Here is a 13550-nt window from a genome sequence, read left to right on the forward strand (position 1 = left end):
TTGCTTTCACGTCTGTTGTTTGGCAAACTGCCCCATTTTACCTACCTTTAAAGACATATATATTTGCTGTGCAGATGCTCTCACTGTACATTGAGTTCACTGTGTTTTACTTCACTGGTTCGTACTGTGTTTTAGTTTCTACATCACCACCTTTATTAGTACGTCTTACCTTGTTGGCTTCATAATATCTTGAGTTTCAAATGGGCAAATTAATCTAGTGATTCAATTCAAATTCGTTAGTAACCAAGACCCTGCAATTTAAGTGCATATGAACCTTTTAACAATTTTTACAACTAATGAAAGAAGACTGTTGTTTTATTCCTCATTTATATTTTTGCCATGAAATTTCTGAATGACTACATTTGTAAAGCCAGAGCAGTTCGAGCTGAAACCTCTATTAAATGGCAGAATTGTATACTCAATGAAGAACGTTTTCAGGGACACTCTGCAACAATTGTTTAGATGCAAGACCTTTACCTAGATTATGAATTAATAAATTCATTAATTCATTAATTTAGTTTTCAGGGCACTTTCACAAGATCCACTCTTCAATTGGCATAGGAGAGAACCACAGAGCTGGTGCTACCATCCCCCGAAAAATAATCTCAAACAGTCCAGGAATAAAAGCGAGGTGCTGACTCCGAGCAGGGGTCCACAGATTTGCTGATACTTCTGCTTTTTCCAAGGCTCCTTTCCAGCTCTTCTATTCATCTGCTTAAGAATAGAAGTGGAGAGATCTGCAATTGGCGAGACAGCAGCAAATCCAGTAATGCTACTTCATTCCTTCAGCTCTATCAGACACTGAAGCAACTGGCCCATAGTGTCTCAACCATGCACATCTTCAGCTGTCTGGGCCCGGGCTCACCCACGTAGTCCTCCTACTTACCTTCATACACTCCACAGGCCTCCTGCTGAATAATATATTTCTTTAGAAGATTACTCAGAGAAATATGTTTCTTACATACATACATTATAAAATTTAGCTATGGTGAAGATAACATACGATCTTAATTCTGGGCCCAGGGAAAATCTATAGAGGATCGTGCCTTCAGTCTGTGTAATAGGTGCCCATCCAATGCTATAACAATAATACAGTTCAACCACTGAAAGATTTAAATGGGGAATACTGCAAGCCATGCTACCTACCAAAAAAGCAACAGTGCAGTAGCTTTTAGTACCAACATAATTATTATGATTAGCTTGAGCCCCATATGCCACATACCTTCCCACGTGGGGTTGCCAATATTAGTTAGGTAAACGTCTTCCTGGATCAACCTAAACATGTACGTATGTCTTAACATGTCACACACAACCTAACATGCCAGCTCGCCTTCTCTTTAAAGGTTGGAACTGGAGATTGCTACTCGAAATCAATTTAATTGAAGCATGACATATAATGAAACTCTATTTACGAGTATTAAACCACTTCAGATGACCAAACGCAAAGAAGCTGGTTTGTAGCGGTAAAATACACTGTGCTCCACAAATCAATGAACTTAATTTAGCTATAACTGTATAACTGAAACAGATGGGCTTTTAAAAATTATTTCAAATGCATGGAATGTATGGCTCTTATATACAGTGTAAGAGAAAATACTTGCCATTCCTATAAAAAGATCGGCATTGCACCTGTGCCATTCTGGAATTAACTGCTTACAAAGAGTTCCAGCTGTTATTGCACTTTGTCCAGTCATGATTTTGAGTAGAAAGTGAAATTTTGAAGGCCTATACTACGCACAAACATGCATATAACCCCATAAAATGTTACGGGAGAGGATACTAAGAAATGATGTAAGATTCTGAAACATGGGGTACGAGTATGCAAGTGGCCATATTTATCTAAAAAAGAAGTTGGTAATAACCGATTGGTAAGCACTGAAGGTTCAAATGGCATGACTGCTGAGGGAATAGTACCAATCACTTGCAGGAGGTATGCATAGGGAATTTTAGCACTATACTCCTGTGAGTGCGTCGGTCCTTAATAAGTAAACTTACAAGGTAACGCCTATAGGTCGATGAACCTTTTGATTCGCATGGAGTATCCTAGCTATGATGTGACCAATGCTTCTCAGTAATCAATGCCTGAAATTCAATAACCATTATACAAATCATTAATCAATAATCAAGTAAAGAATAAGCATCATACCATGACCTTTCAGCCAAGAATAACCACACCTCAATATGCGTTTAGTAATTTTTATTTCCCTATTGGTTGCAATACTAAGTCATGAGATTAATTGAAACGCAATCCAATTCAATTAAGTGCAGCATAAATTAGTTAGAAGACACCAAAAACATAATCTAATCAAGGCTTGCATCAGAGTATATTCTAAAGCATTTGCCCAAGTCAATAAGAGAATCAAAGATAATAGCTTAGTTCTAATCATGAAGTTCAGCAAACAGTCCGTCAACCATTTGTTTCTATGATATGTCAGTCGTCATGTAAGGAAAACCTCATGTAACCCAGATTAGCATCAGCATGTAGGTCTTCATGCAAAACAATTTAGAAACGAGAATTTAGAAAACATCTAGCTAAGAATACTATTTAGACAGCGCAGTTGGTATCTAGAAAGAAAAGGCACATAAATACAAATCAGTCACATTGTCATATCTACCTATCCTCGGTATGGGTCAGTAACAAAGCCATTCTTTGTCCTCAGGTCATCAGTCAATCAGCATCACATCAGACTCTCTGTCAGAGAGTACGAGCCCAATGACAAAATCTCGAAACGCCTTATGAATCTCGAAGTCTTTCTCCCATAGCATCTGAATCTCTGAATTGGTCTGCAGTCTTTTCCCTCTGTCATGTTGTTATATCCAAGTCACCCAGACTATCCCCCAATTTCCAATTGATCAATTAATCACAAGGTATGACTCTATCCAATAGTTTTACCATTCCAAATCTATGAATTCTAATATTTCACAGTTCACATGTCGTTGATTGGTCTGCCTTACGATGTTCTCATCATCCGGCTCATCAGGTATTGAAAATGTTGCATCTTCTTCTCCAGTCAGTGTCTTCATTGTTCGAGTCCTGGGAAAGTACATCTAGCATACATTACTCGTCAATTGATACAATTCTAGTTCCCTCATCTCCTGTCCGCCAGTTCACATGGAAGCTTCTGCTAAGCAATTTTTGTTGAACAATGAGCGGTTCAGGGTTAGTTAATTTTGTCAGCAATTTTCTTTAAACATTAAGAAATACAGCTTCTGCATGAGGCCTGGTAAAACTAGGCCAGGACTCTTGCTAAGTTATAGCCTACAATTTTTGCAAAGCATAGTTTATGACCCTCAATATGACATATTATTGCATTAATCTAATACATTCTCAATATTTCCTATGTATCCATCACTCATTTAGTATGATTCGTAAATACCTGTGGCCATTCTCCGAGGTCACAATTTCAAACATGCCCATTAATATTCTATGTTAATCATTTTCTACTAGTTTCATTATTCAATATACATAAACATTCATTAATAATTTCTATTTAAGACTTTTGCGTTAACACTCCCAAATATCAATATGTTCTGGAACACAGGCAAGGCTATTCAACCATAGTGTTTTATACAAAATCTGAATGCTCCAACTAAAACATACTGACAATCATTCTAGTTGATTGTAGAATGTATTCGCTTAATCAGTTTGGAAAGTATAAGCAACACATGACATCTTACTTAGATTGGATTGACTTTTATTGTGCTGCAACTCAATTTACTCTCACATCTTCTTTGGTTACCAATGTAGTTTATTTATCTTTTTTACTTTGTTTGGTTTGGTTTCTTTACTGTTAGAAATGGCCCTTACTGCAGCATCACCCTCAAACCTTTTGCCTTTTTTCCTCCACTTTTGCTGAATTTGTTTTTTGTTAGCCTTAGGACTCTGTGCACCTTACCGCTGTTAACCAGTGCTAAAGTGCTTTTATTTGCTCCCTAAAACATGATTTGATTGTTGTATAGCTAATTGGCATATTTAATTCACTTTTACGTCCCTTGTAAAGTGCACTACATGTGCCCAGGTCTTATAAATTAAATGCTATTAATGGGCCTGCAGCACAGCCTGTGCCACCCACTTACGCAGCCCTTTAAAAACATGTCCCAGGCCTGCCATTGTAGCTTGAAGGCAGTATATCACTGCCATATTGACTTGACAAGCCTTAAACTCTCCTTTTATTACACATACGCCACCCCTAAGGTAGGCCCTAGGTAGCCTATAGGGCAGGATGCTATGTAATTAAAAGGCAGGACATATACATCTAAGATTTAAATGTCCTGGTAGTGAAAAGCTCTCGAATTCGTTTTTCGCTATTGTGAGGCCTACCTCTCCCATAGGTTATCATTGGGGGTTCCTTATTATCTCTTATAAAGTGTAATACCTGGTTCAGAAAGAGCAGACCTGTCAATTTTTGTTCCTATGAAATTGTAAAGATAAATCCTCTTTAATGGTAAAGTTGGATTTACTATTACAATTTTGAAAATGCCATTGTTGGAAAGTTGGTATTTTACCGCTCTTAAACCTGTTTGCCTGCAGCCGGTCTCCAGTACACGTCTGAGCTGGGATGACAGCTGGTTTCCTGCATTCCCTCTAGACCACCTTACACAAAGGAAGGGTAGGTGTGACTGAGTGGCCTTCTGCATGTGAATGGGCCATCCTGGACAGAATGGGAGTGAGGAGCTGAATCTTACACCTGAATAGGCAGTGTCCTGCTCCCACACAAATAACTGCTTAACCGCCTGTAGTTAGTCTGGCGCCATGAAGGGAGGGCCTCTGTGCACTTTAAAGACCCCTCTTTGAAGTCACCCCCACTTCCTAGGTACACCTTGGCATAAGGAATGGACATCTGAGCCTACCAACTTAGTACTTTCTGGACCCATGAACAACTCTGCCAGAAAGAAGGGCTGATGTGCTGCTACATGGAATGCTTCTCTGGACAGCTGCTCTGGAAGAATTGCATTTTTGCTGTGCTGCTTTGCTGCCTGCTACCTCTGCCGTACTTAAGAAGGACTGGACCTATCTCACTTGAACTCAGAGTTACTCCAAAGACTTAGGGGGTCATTCTGACCCTGGCGGTCACCGACCGCCAGGGCCAACGACCGCGGAAGCACCGCCAACAGGCTGGCGGTGCTTCCATGGGCATTCTGACCGCGGTGTCCCGCGGTTTCCCGCTGCCCCAGGGAATCCTCCACGGCGGCGCTGCAAGCAGAGCCGCCTTGGGGATTCCGACCCCTTTACCGCCATCCTGTTCCTGGCGGCTTTCACCGCCAGGAACAGGATGGCGGTAACGGGTGTCGTGGGGCCCCCTAACAGGGCCACACATTGATTTTTAGTGTCTGCCAAGCAGACACTGAAAATCGCGACGGGTGCCACTGCACCCGTCGCACGCCTTCATCTCCGCCGGCTCCATTCGGAGCCGGCTTCCTCATTAAAGGCGCTTTCCCGCTGGGCCGGCGGGCGGCCTTCTGGCGGTCGCCCGCCAGCCCAGCGGGAAAGCCAGAATGGCCGCCGCGGTCATTTGACCGCGGTGCGGTCATTCGGCGGCTCCCGCCGGGCGTGCGGTTACCGCCACCGGCGGGAGTCGGAATGACCCCCTTAGTGGCTTGCCTCCTGTTCTGCTGAAGTCTCAGGGATACAAAAAACTTCTAACACAACCTGCAACAGCACCTGCACGTTGTGCTGTAGTGCTGCTTTAAATCAGACATTTCGACCTGAAAAAATAAACTGTTTACCATTCCCAAACCTTTCTCTTTAGTGCATATACCTCACTCCTAATTCAAGCCTTAAAGGCCCATAGGCAGGGTGTATTGTATGTAAAAAGTAGGGTACGTGCTTTTATGTTTTACATGTCCTGATAGTAAAAAACTTCTCATGTAGTGCTGTAGTGCTGATTTAGAAACTGATATTTTGACCTGAATAAAATAACCGTTTACCATTCCCAAACCATCCTTTTTAGTACATATACCTCACTCCTAAGTTAGGCCTTAAAGGCCCATAGGCAGGGTGTATTGTATGTAAGAAGTAGGGTATGTGCTTTTAAGTTTTACATGCCCTGATAGTAAAAAACTTCTCAATTCTTTTTTCACTACTGTAAGGCCTATCCCTCCTATTGGATCACATGGGGTTACTGTATTACATTTAATGAGCGCTAACATTTGATGAGGACCAGGTAGAAATGTAATGTTTAGACTCAAATGGTTTATAATTTAAAACCCTCTTCAATGGTAAAGTCTGATTTTAAGTCACAATTCTAAAAATGACACTTGGCTCCTTCTGCCAGTGGCCTGGGTTACATAACTTACAAAAAGTGGCAGAATAACCGACAGAAGACTTGGATTTACCTGCCAGCTGATACGCCCAAGGTGCATTGCTGGTTGGCCTGCCTCCACAGTAGCTCCCTCTACATTCTTCTTTGCAGCAAATCCTTTTCAAGGGTTGCTTTGAGCAACAGTATCCAGCCTTGTGGAGCCCTTTTCAGCTGCGGTTTGCAGCTTCATTCCACTGGAGGTATTTGATTTTTTTAAAAATGCCTAAGTCTAAAGGTAAAAATCTTGAGCGGACTCGAAGATGATAGGCTCCCCATCAACATCAACCAACTCTTCCGTATGAAAATCCACCTCCTCCCGCTTGGAGCTTTTTCTGCCATGGTCAACAGCTTCTCAGAGTCTTCATCCAGTGTCTCCCTGATCATGATGATACCTCCTCTGACACAGCCTGCTACTTTGCCTCTGTAGTCAACGGCTTCACTGAGACATTGTCCAGTGGCTCCCCGATGATGATAACTCCTCCTCAGGCAAAGCCTACTGCCATGCCCCACTAAACTCGACTTTTTTTTCTTGATTTCTCTTCAAAGTTTCTTCTAAGGTAAGCTAAGACCGGGCCCAATGTAGGTTATGTATCTGACATGACAATTTCTGAAAATGCGTTATAATTTTGTTGGAACCTTCCGTCAAGCTTACAGGTTTTTTTTTCTTCTCATAAATAAAATCCCAAAGCGGGAATATCTTTTTGAAAATAAATACAAATTGTGTCCATTTCCTGGGAGGGGAAGCACTCTTTGATGCCCCTTACCTCCAGTTTTTTCTTGGTGGTTACGGGTATTGAAAATGGCTGGATGTCCACCCATCTGAATTAGGTGGGTGGACATATAGCAAAGCCTCTGATGCGATTTACTCCATCGAGCCATCAGAAGTCATTTGAGCACGTGAAGATGGAGTAGTCTCTACCATCGTCAATCTATGGTCCATAGGACTCTAAATCCAGTGGAAGGACTATTATTTTGGAGGGGATGGACTACGGCACAAGAATGATGGAGTCCTGTTCTGCCAACGTATAAATTAGGCCCTGATTCTCTCCTCCTTTCAGTAAGTGTCACTCTCTTTCTTTATTTGATGAACAACATGACCACTTCCGTTCGTTATCAGGAATTATGGACCTATACATCAAAGAGTGTTACCTAGTTTGTGTTTATGGGTAATGCTTTGATACATAAGGGCCATATTCGAAATTTCACCAAATGCTTGATTCATTCATGTATTATGCTTGCTGAAACTATACCATTCCTCTAATTATCGCTGCCAAAGAATCTATCTTAACCAATGTCTAAAGTTAATTTACTCTTTGTAATTATCCTCTGTATTATTTTTCATATATTAATTTCTGCTGACAAATTCCCATTATTTTAAGCCACAATTTACTCTTTTGTATTTAATTATCATTTTGTTTTGTATCAAGTGTCCATGGTCCGACCCCTCCTCAACTCATTCTGCCACCTCAGCTTAGATTTCTTTTAATTGGACCTTTCTGCTGCTGTTGCTTGGCTCTGATCCTCATGCACTACTTTTTCAACTAGGCAGCTAAATTTTTCTTTCATTCTCTGAGATACTCTTCTTTGCAAAGGTGTGTCTCCTACCTCATTAAACCCTACTCTGATAATTATCCAGTTTCCATGCATCACATATATGCATTACAAATAGCCTAATCCTAACAATGTAATTTACATTCAATGTGCTGACATTCATCTCATCCTTAATACCATTCAATCTCTAGTCTCACCTGCATTTTACACTGTGATGATGTAGCTGATCTCATTCTGTCCCACTAGTTGGATCACCTATTTGTTATAGAAACCAGGATCAATCCAAGTCCATTATCAACCCTTTGGTTCCACATGTTTATTCAATTATGCATGAGTACAGGCAAATTAAACAAGGTAGAAATTACATCATCACATTTATAGGTGGGGGAAATGCTAGGTTTCTGATATAGCATTGGATGACTACACAGCCAGAAATCTATGATCAGCAGTCCATTTGCTACTGGTTTCACTATGCAGCTTCTGAATACTTAACAGAGGCCTTTCAAGGTATATTATTTCTGCCCAGGACCACAATACAATGAATGATGGACATGGAAAAGAAATGTCCCAATATCCCACACATACCAAGTTAATTCTTCCTGTGCATCAGAGACATAAGTTTTTTGCTCTTCAGAAAGAACATTTCAAATACACTGCTATGAGATATCAGTCTACCTTGTAATAATTTTGTTGACAAAAGTTCTGAAAACTTTGCACTTGTTTAGCGCACTACTCACCCGTTAGGGTCTCAAGGCACTGTACACATACCGCTGTGGAACCCCTCCTGGCTTTTCCCTGTGAGGCGCCCACTCCTGGACAGCCCCAGGGTGAAGCCAGGCATCCAAGCACTGTGAGGGCCATTGTGGAGATTAAGCAAGCTATTGCCCAGATTACAGAGTGGGACTCATTAATTAGATGAGGCACTGAGGTGAGAATTATCTGGTCTAAGGAAATTGAGCCCAAGACCTGCTGAGGTGGGAATTGAACCCTGGTCCTGGAGCAGATCTCTGCATCAGGGTCTGCCACTCTAAACATTGTGCCACACTTCTCACTTCTCACACTTCTGCAGGTGAGAATGCAGGTGAGACTAGAGATTGAATGGTATTCTCCACAGTTCTCTCTGTGTCAGTGATAGAACTTTGTAGGAATGCCCTCCTTGTTGCCCTGGTCACCCCCCAAATGTTTGACTGATACTGGTGGTTACTGACTCTGTGCAGTGGGTACTGCTAACCAGTCCCAGGGCCAGTGCTCTGTGTAAAATGGATTATGCAAATTAGTCCAATAATAATTAACAATATCAGCCTACCAATAAGTTCCTATTAATGGTAGAGCGTGTAGGTTTAAGGACTCCAGCATAAATTGTACACCCATGGGTGCACTGCTGTGGTGCCCAGTGCAATTTTAAAGGCATGTCTGCCTTGCTGGTAGCTTTTAAATAAAAATTAAACCCAAATTCAACTTTGGAATTAAAAGTACTTCCAAAGTCCTTATCTACCTCATTTTTACATACAGGTCATCCCTGAGGTATGCCCTTGGGACAGTGTAACTATAAACAGGGACTTTATAAAAAATGTTTTATAAACCTTGGTGAGGGAAAAATAGGCAAATAGTTTTTCCTATTTTAGTGAATGGGCTCAATAGGCTAACATGGATAGACTTTATTTAAAAAAAATAATGCTTTATTTTCAATAGGAAGGAGCTAAATATGGCAATTTTAGTATCAAATTAAAAGTTATAATACATCCAACAACTTGACACAGTTGAATTTGATATACCTATTACAAAGAAAGAGTTTTAGAACTCTTGCAAAACGTTACCAACTTCAGCCCTGTAGTGCCATTCTCTGATTGGCCAGTCTCCGGCAGCCAGAGCCAGGCTGCCTTGATGAGGTCTGAAGTGGCCTGGACTAAAACAATGGAGGCATCTGGTGGTAGGACAGAAAGAGGGGAGAGTAGCCAAATGGATCTTCAAAGGAGGGAAGGACATTTGGGACAGCAACTGGACCTCCCCCATTTTCTGCAAACGCAGACAGCCTGGTCCCCCCTGATTAGATTTACAGTGGTTCGAAAGGGGTGTGTGAAGGGAAACTTAGCAACACCAGTGGGTGGACTCAGCCAGATCTAAACTCTAAGATTACATTTTTACTATCTTGGATTTTGAAGGAATGTTGCTCCCTAGGATTGATTTTTGTCCACACTTACCAGGAAGTGGTCACTGAGGAGAGTGGTAGCCTGCACATGATTGGACAGACCCCCCCTCCGCTTGCCACCCCAGGAACAAGGATCAATATGGCAGAGTTGCACCCCACTTCAGATCGCTACCGGACCAAGACAAGAAGAAGGACTGCCCTGCTGGGCCCCTGGCCTGCACCTGGACACTGCACCAGCTGTACACTTGGGCTTCACCAAGAAAAGGACTTTGCCTCCTTCTACTACTCCAAGAAGGGACTCCCTGTAGGCTACAGGTGGAAAAGATCTGACCAGCGTCCCCTGCATCAAGACCTACAGAAATTGACTGGCTGACTAGTGACTACTGGTCATTTTTGGATTTGAATCAGGTGCATTCTGAGGGTTGGAGTCGTAACCCCCAAGGAGCAACTCAGAGCTTCTGGAACCTTGGGGTGAGTTGTAGACACCTAGAAAACTTTAAAAGTACTTCTGGGAAAAAGTCCAGAAGTTTGACGAAGTTTGGAGCAACTTTGGAAAAAGCTCCATAAGTGGATCAACCCGACATTGTGAGTCAAGCCGTCCAACGTCGACCACGACCCGGCCTGACTTGCAGGTTCGTCCCGCTGAAAAGCTCCAGAGCCCCAGTCTTCCAGGATTTCACAGCAGGCTCGTAGAAAGGCAATCTGATGATGTTACATCAAAATTGGCTTGCTGTGAAGGGTTGTCCGACATCGGGGAAGAAAAGGTCAAAAAACGTTTCAAAGTCCGAAGGTAAAAGTTTGACTGAGGCTTCCAGCGCAGTGTATCTGAGGAGGGCTCCATCGAGGTAAGCTTTCGACTTGATCCCAGATGAAGTTTCTAAGTCCGAATGTAGGAACCTGGACCGAGGACTCCTGTGCAGCGGATCCGAAGAGGGCTCAAGCAAGGTCAGCCTCCACTTGTGACTTCATCCCGGTTGGTGAGACATCTTCGAAAATGTGTCTAAGTGTGAATGTAAAACTTTGACCGAGGCCTCCAGCTCAGTGTAGCTGAGCAGGGCTCCATCACAGTAGGCCTCAACTTTTGACATTGCCCCGATCGAGTGCAACCGGCTGTCCAAATGAGCACTTTTGATTTCTAAGCGCTAGAAAACATTTCGGCCCTCATTACAACATTGGGGGTAAATGCTGCTTACCGCCGTGCTGACGGCCGCCAACGTACTGTGACCGCAGCGGCATACCGCTAAGGGTATTATGACCCACACAGAGAAATCCGCCACTATACAGACACCCACACAAGTCCGCCAGACCAAAGGTAATTGATAAACTGGCGGTACCAAAACCCACACCGTTACACCAACAGAAATAAGCCCACAGCATCATGACCCACGAATCACTGTGGCAGACATTCAACCACGGTAAACCATTGGTGGTACACACCGCCGAGCTCAAAATACACACACACTAACAAAACTACAACACATTGGACAATTCAAAATACACACACCTGACACACATACACACACCACACTGACACACCCAATCCAATATAAAACCCACACCCACAATACCCACAACCCCTTACACCGACAAAAAAAATATTGCCAACTGAGAGTGAGACAAGCCAGAAGCACACACTGAATATGAGCCACAGAACACCATTGCCCATACACCATCCACGCACCTCACAGCACACACCCCAACACATCACCCCACACACCCTCACACTTACCACTCACACTACACCAATGGCACCACAAAGACACCCTAGGTTCTCAGAGGAGGAGCTAAGGGTCATGGTGGAGGAAATCATCCGGGTAGGGCCACAGCTATTCAGATCACAGGTGCAGCAGACGTCCATTGTTAGGAAGATGGAGCTATGGCGGAGAGCCGTGGACAGGGTCAACGCAGTGGGACAGCACCCAAGAACCATGAATGACATCAGGAAGAGGTGGAATGACCTACAGGGGAAGGTGCGTTCCGTAGTAGCAACACACCAGGTAGCTGTACAGAGGACTGGCGGTGGACCCCCAGCTCCTCCGCCACAACTAACAACATGGGAGGATCAAGTTTTGGCGGTCATGCATCCTGAGGGCTTTGCAGAAGTAGAAGGAGGACTGGACTCTGGTAAGTCAAATCTTTACTACTTCCCCCCCACCTGCATGCCATCACAAACTCCTACCCCTACCCTTACCCCCATCACTCCACCACCTCACATTTACCCCACCATCACAACCTACCCATCCCAATACCAAGCCCTGCATGCAACATCAATGCATGGACCCCCATCACAGAACTGCATGGACACCCATCACCACAGCATGTACACTAGTTACAATCACTTAGCCAAATCAAGCACAACTCACACAAGCCAAAGCTGCCTTGCTAATAACAACCATAGAGGCACAAGATGGCACACGCAGATACAATAACACTACATTTACATCCGCACAGGACCCCCACTCAACGTCACCGGAGAGGAGGTGCCAGCCACATCCAGTCCCCCCTCGAAGAGGCCCACAGTGATGACAGCAGCTCTGCATGCCTGGATCACGATGACCAACGTGGCCCATCAGGGACCTCTGGACAGTCGGCGACCCAGCCACAGTCCCAACCACCAGAGAACCTCCTCCCTCAGGAAACACCACCACACCACCCACCCAGCAGGCCCATCCCTCTGTCCCCAGGACACGTCAACCAGCAGTGTGTCCACCACTACAGGGACCCCAGGCAACCCCACAAACACAGGAAGATCAGGGACATGGGGTCAGTGGCACTGGGCACACGGTTGAGGGGACAGAGGCACAGGACAACAGGGAACCTGGGAGGACTGCTTTGTGACAGGGGCAGACAGACCCAGAGAACCGACGCTCCACGAGGTACTTGCAGGGATCCTGAGAGCACACCACCATTCCCGGTAGACCATGGGCCAGATACTGTACAAGTTGCAGGAGACCCAGCATCTGCAGGAGGGACAGTACCTGGGGATGAGGGAGGACCTGAAGCACATCCACACCACCATGGTCACCATTGCAGGGGTGCTGGCAGACATGGCCAACACCATGAGGGAGGCAGTGGCACACCAACGGGACCCTGACACTAGCCACACTTGTGAACAGCCCTCCACCTCCACCGGCGCTAGTGCACAGGAGGCCCTGCCACAGGACCAACAGGCCACCAGCCCCCCACCCCTGAAGGAGGAGAACCACCCCACAAACAGTCCCTGCAATCCATGCAGAAGCCAGAGAACATTGCCAAGACCCCTGCCAGGAAATACGACTATCCTGATTCTCACCCTTGTGTCCCACTCTGTCACCCTGTCCACCTTCAACTGCCATTGCTCCCCTCCCCATGCCCCCTTGGACAATGCACCTGTGATACAAATAGACAGGACTTTACACTGGACTTTCCTCCATCAGCAACTCAGCCCATTGCAATACCCCCTCCACTTATTAGCACCTAAATAAACACCCTTTGAACAAATTCAAGTATGGAGTCTGTGGATTATATGACAAATGTGTTATTTTCACAAACTGTAAACATTGCAATTG

The sequence above is a fragment of the Pleurodeles waltl genome, chromosome 10 (assembly GCF_031143425.1).
Source record: "Pleurodeles waltl isolate 20211129_DDA chromosome 10, aPleWal1.hap1.20221129, whole genome shotgun sequence".
NCBI lineage: Eukaryota > Metazoa > Chordata > Amphibia > Caudata > Salamandridae > Pleurodeles > Pleurodeles waltl.